Source organism: Taurulus bubalis, assembly GCF_910589615.1.
Source record: "Taurulus bubalis genome assembly, chromosome: 3".
NCBI classification, from domain to species: Eukaryota; Metazoa; Chordata; class Actinopteri; order Perciformes; family Cottidae; genus Taurulus; species Taurulus bubalis.
This window is the reverse complement of record NC_136591.1, coordinates 15,744,568-15,751,121: the sequence shown is the minus strand read 5'-3', so window position 1 is coordinate 15,751,121 and position 6,554 is coordinate 15,744,568.

Below are 6,554 nucleotides of genomic sequence, written 5' to 3'. Positions count from 1 at the left end.
TGGTGAATTGACCCAGAAGTATCTGAGTGGCAGCCATGATCTTTGCTGTTTGAATTGTGTAAATGCTAAGGAAAGGTGCTCCAATGCTTCCTTTCTTCCTTTAGAACAGGGAACACTCGACCATCCTTTACAGATGGAAAGGAGACAATGCCGTCCTAGCAACATTTAAAGCAATTCATTTGAATATCAACATAGTCTTTTTTTGGTGCTACATACAACATTTTTAGGCGACCAAAATGTTACAATGAACTTTTGACGAACTGAAAACCCACTGTGAAAGGGTTAAAGTTGTAAGACGAAAACACAGACAATTCCCAGACCGGACAACTCCATGGGAGTGACCTTTTTTAATCCCTGCCCTAAAGAGTTATGGTCTGTTTGACTCTAAATTGACCATCATTTACTAAATGAACACCATGCTGGTTTGAAGAAGACTTGAAACTAGAGATTGAGACCATACACACATGTTTACAATGTTTACTGAGGGAATAAATCCAGAGACAAGTAGGGTCACTTTTCTCATAGACTTCTATAAATTCTGACCTCATTTTGCAACCGGAGGAGTCGCCCACTGATGGCCATTTGATAGAATTCAAGCAACACTGCTGATTTATGTACGACAGCCTAAAAATATGAAGTTGTTTTTCTGCCATTTTCCGGCATGTTTCATGTCTCTATTTGTGTACTGCGTGACATGCTCTGTGCTCAGCTTGTCAGGAAATATTTTCATTGCCAACAAATGCGGGCCTTTCCCTGAGGCCAAACAGGCTCTCAATTATAATGACATGATGTTACGCAATGAACTTTGACTTTTTTTATGGAGTCACCCCCCACATAGGCCTTTCCACTACAGGAGACTTCAATGTTCTGCTCGAGTAACCATACTTATTAACAGCAGTAGGGGACGGAATAATCATATATTAAAACTGTCTTTAATATGACCTAAAGGAGGCTTAAATTGCTCCCCTTCTTTTGCAATCGTAGTCTGCTTTCATGCTATTTACTGTTTTGCTATTAGCTCCTAGTACCTTATTTCTCCTCTCTTCTCAATACAGTTTCAACTTATCTCACCCTATATCCCACTGAGGATATGTGTTGTAGCTGTTTTGTATTTGAAAACAGGCTTCAGATGTCATCCGGCCACATTCCTTCAACACTTGTCTAGGACACCTACCACAGGCCTCACAGAGCAAGCACCTTCAACAGAGGAGCACCTTATAATCAGCATCTGCATTGGGGAACATGTTGTAGCTTGTCCCCATGAACAATGCTTGTGTTTGGAGAGCTGGTAAGATCATGTTCAAGGAGCTGAGTGCAAAAGCAGGATATCAAATGGTCGCAACCCCCTTTCACATGGAAGTAAAGGTTTGTATCTGTGTCCACCATGGAGGGGGACCTGGACATGGACTCAGGTCCAATTTACATCGCACACACAGTGACTTTAAACTTTTCTTGGGTGAGCAAAAAATGACTTGTGAGCATCCTTGGGTTTGAGAGACGAAAGGTATGTGTACAGGAGATCATAGGCTGTCATTAGTTGGAGACCCAGTGTAACTGAACAATACAGATCTACTGTAACTGTTAAAGAATAGTTTACAGTTATTACTGCATGCCTATTAATGTTAACGATTAATAAAGTTAATCTATATCCAACAGCTATAGTTTCCATTGTGTTTTTTTCGTATTACATTGAAACAGCATCTTTAGAGAGATCAACTTAAAATTAAATGATTGAAAGAATGAGAGATCATTTACCAACAACAAATCAATGCTGATACTGTATGCTAATAGACAAAGAAGTGATGATACAGCACACGCTTTGATTTCCTCAGATTTAGCCATGTAGTTTTCTTAGCAGACCTGATGACATTCAGCAGATCGTTCATTGCAACCAGTAGAGACTTGAGACTTGTGACCAAAGATTTGATACTTAACTTGGTCTCTATATCAAAGCCTTGAGGCCTGACATGGACTAGACATGGGCTAAAAGAGGCTAAAATGCTCCATAGAAGGGAACTGCATAGTTTGGTGATAATTCTTTACATTACCCATGGGTATTGCACATATATTGCATCCATTGTTAAAGATACTGATTAGTGCAAAAACTCTTCTCTGCACTGTGATCATGTGATCAGAATTAGGATCACAGTTACATTAGTTGAATGTATAGTAAAGATAACACGCATTCAGGTTTAGTTACTGTTGTTAGTGTATTTACTTACAGATGTTACAGCAGTCATTTACTACATTGCCAAAAGTATGTGGACAGTTGTCTCTGGGCCTGTTTTTCATAGTTTGGTCCCTTAGTGCAATAGATGGGACATGTGCACTACACCAGTTCCTTGAAGAAAGGATTTCCCCAGTTTTGTGTGGCAGAACGTGTCTGGTTTGCACAGAGCCCTCACTTCAACCCCGTCATTTAGGATGAGCTGGAATACCAGCTGAGAGTCAAGCCTTATAACTCCATATCAGTGTTGGACCTAACTTGTGCAGTTGTGTCTTTTCAAGTCACAATCAAATACAATTTTAGATGAAGGAAAAATGATCAGCCGTATCTTCCGTACTATTCTACACCAGTCGCATGACGCTTTGTGAGTACTGAGATGTAGAGCAAACCAAAGTCCAACCGCATGCCAGAGCTGAGTGTGAATCCCATTTTAGCAGATAGCACCTGGCCCAGCATTGTGTTACCGTAAATGACTGCATGTCTCTGATATGAGTGTAACGGCACAAAGGCCTCCCTAATCTGTCCTGTTAAAGATTTGAACGACCCACTGTCTGATGTGAGTCCCAGTGGGGAGGCTGCAGACAGTGCTGGGAAAGGTCCTAATGTTAAGCTGCCTGGAGCAGTCTAAGGGTTCTGTCCCTGTTTGCAGTTGATCCTTTTCCTGTTTTGACAGAGCTTCATGTTACAGTTGCAATATAATATAATGTCAACAAGATGCATCATGGGAAGCCGCCCCATTTCCTGATGTGTTGTGGATTTAGGTCCTAGCTAGACGGGCAAAGACCCCCCTAGAATTAACCTCATATGTCAGGAGTGAACTGTTTTCTTTACTGACATGTCATTCAGGTGGGGGGGTTCAGCATCTGCTGAGTGTCAGAGCCAGCAGGTCTAATGACATGGATTTACATCCCCAAAAACATGTGGTGCGTAGTACAGGATACACTCCCTAATCCAGAGACTAAAACAAACATCAGTGTTGTGGCACCACTCTCTCCAGCTCATTCACACCCTCTTAAAGGAGCACTAAAAGGTCAGTTTACACATTATGAGGAGTTCTACTCATCCTGTGAAAACAGTTGCATAATATCTTCTGTGGAGAATTTTTATGATGAAAGAGGCTAAGTAAATCAATGACACTCATTTGTCTCAAGTTTGTTCCGTTAACCAAAAACACCTTCGTGCCAACGGAGAACCGAGAGTTTAGAAAGAGACTATTTTATCTCCAGGCGGCAACCTCCAGCTCTGAAAAGTGAAGCCAATGTGAAGGTGCCTTCAACCTGCATTATTTCTACTGGCCAGCAGGGGGTGAAACCTCTGGTTTGTACGTGAATGTATAAAGGTTCTAACAAAACGACTCTACTCCTCTTTTGAATTTATTCCCTCAGTAAACATTGTAAACATGAGTTTATGTCTCAATCTCTAGTTTCAAGTATTCTTCAATACAGCATGAAGTTAATTTAGTAAATTATGGTCCATTTAGAGTCTCTATAGTCGTATATGGCATCTCTACGTCGCTCGTCCTCATTCAAATACGGTCACTTCCACTCACTGGTTGCAAAAAAAACAAGATGGCAACGACCAAAATGCCAAACTCGAGGCTTCAATACCCCCGTCCACAAACCAACGGGTCACATTAAGACGGCTTCGTCCACTTCTTATATACACATTCTGCATGGTAGTCCCTGCCATCAGTCACCAATTTACTAAAGGCTGTGCCATCAGTGAATGGGAGGAATTTCCGTTTAAGTCTCTTGCCCAAGGACACATCGACATGGACTGAAGGAGCCAAAGATTGCACCGCCAATCTTTCTATTGCCTCACATCTGAGCAATAATCGGCAAAGCATGATGGGTCTATCTAATAAGTTGCATTATGTAGCATACAGCTGTACAGTATATTCGGGACAAAACGTCAGGGTACCTTAGACTCTGCTGCTTAAAATGTTGGTCATTCTTTTTAAAATCAGAACATGTGCTTTCTGTCTGTTTATAATAAAGCGCAAACTAAGGGTGATAATCAACGGTCACGAAGGATAAATAACATCTCATAATTCCATTCTGATAGTAAGTATCCCTTTCATTTCCCAGCAGAATCTCCCCCTGCCTTTCCAAAAGCCCAAACTAGTGGTGATCACAAAACACACAGCTGCGAGGGAATGTGATTCGTCATGTAACCAGTGGCTTTGCTCCACAGCTGGGAATGTCTGTTACATCCATTCACAGCTTCTTCTTCTAATCTTAATAATGACAGGGTCCTTAGCAGCCAACAATTTTCAAAGAAAGACGAGCCATCGGGGAAGAGGAAGGCATTCTGCTGAAAACATGAAGGAATAACATTTGGCTGCCGTCCAGCAGCAAAGTCCCGAGTCTGCAGCTGAAACTTTAAAAAGCTTCCAAATACTCCCTAACTGCCAGAAACAAGAGCTGTGTATTTGATAAATGGGTGAAAGTGCAGTTGGGTCCACCGGTGCATGTTACAAAGAACACGTATGTGCAGTTTACAAATCAATTTCCTTTTAAATACCCCCATCACTGAAAACCAGATTCCATTGCATATGTATCTAGCTGTGATCATTAAATACCATGTACTGACATTTACTAGAGTTTAGTGGACAATAAGAAGCAGATTCATCATCAAAATTATACTAGGAAACCGATGAGAGAACCACAGACAAAAAAGAGGATGATGAAGAAAATTACATTCAAGCAAACTTCTTATTATGTTCCTGAAGAGGAAAAGTCCCCAGCGGAGATTTCCACACAAAGTAAGACATGTCCTTACCTGATTTGCAAACATCTGGTGCTTTTTCTTCTTCTTCTTTTTACCTACCTGTCTGTTCTCCTCTGCTTGCAACTGCAACTCCCTCATTGACAGAATCCTGCTCACTCCTTAGTGACAAACTCCACCCATAAGAGAGTGAGATGAGTAGGGGGGGACGGAGGGAGGGACAGAGACTGAGGACGCCTTCCTCCTCTTTTTTTTGCTGCTGTGGGATCAGCAATCGGAGTGGAAAAAACAAAAGACAAACACAGAGTTCTGAGATCAAAGTCTTGTCCAAAGTGCCTGGTGGTTTAAGGAGCAGCTTTGTCATTAGTGAACAGAAAGGAGCAAAGATAAAAGGCTTTAAAAACGCACAAATGTGAGGAAAACAGCAAGGGAGAGAAAATGGACCTCATGTAGGCCTACTCTATAAAAGGATACATATCCTGTCAAGCCAAAGCCAGTTGTTGGACCAGAAGACATGAAAAAACAATGATTGTGTGAAATCCAATTAAGTCTTTGGTTATATTACATATTTGATCGTTTTATATTCAGCCAGCGTGAACCCAGCAAGGGTAATTTCACAATATTTACATGAACTTAAATGTTGAAACTTCTAGTCATTGATAGCAGGTGGTCTTTTCTGAAAGTATCCAATAACCAGCCGATCGGTGTCATATTTCCACTTTTTTGTCAAAAGATACATTTGATTGAGTTTTTTTTCCTTAATTGAATAGAAAATAGTGCATTTATATTGCTATTCAATAAAGGAAAAAAGTCCTGCAAAGGACTACAGGTTGGATTTGAACATGTGCTGCTGCAGTAAGGACTCATCTTGTTTTTTGCAACCAGTGAACGGAGGTGACCATATTTGGGATGTGGAGGAGTGTGGTCAAGACACCTACGGCTCTGGTAACCCAAATTAGCCCCACCACCCTAAAGCATACTCTGCTTTATGGTCTGTTTGACTCTAAATGGACCATCATTTACTAAATGAACATCATGCTGTATTGAAGAAGACTTGAAACTAGAGATTGAGACCATAAACTCATGTTTACAATGTTTACTGAGGGAATAAATCAAGAGAGAATAGAGTCACTTCTCATAGACTTCTAAACAATCAGACTTCTATACAACCAGAGGATTGTATAGAAGCCAGTAGAAAACATGCACAATTAAGGCACTTCCATTGGCTTCACTTTTCAGAACCTAAGGTTGCCATCCCAGAAGAACAATTAACTTAATCATTATTTATTCCAATGCATGCTGCCTCGCGGAATCTGCAAAGAGCAAGGAGCTAAACTCCTAACGTTACCGGAGATTGCATAGACTTGCATGATGTGCTCAAACTGTACTGGGCAAAGGTCAATTATAATAACACTATGATGATATGTTCAAATGTAATCTTGTAAAATGTAGTTTTTGGTGAGGAACTTGAATAAATATAGTTGTCTGAAGGTGTTTCCTGCAAAAAAGAAACAATTTTAAGAATTAAAAAATATAACATCTAGAATTGTTTTCGGTTTACATTTATTTTGGGATGATTGAAATTATGCCATTCAGTTGC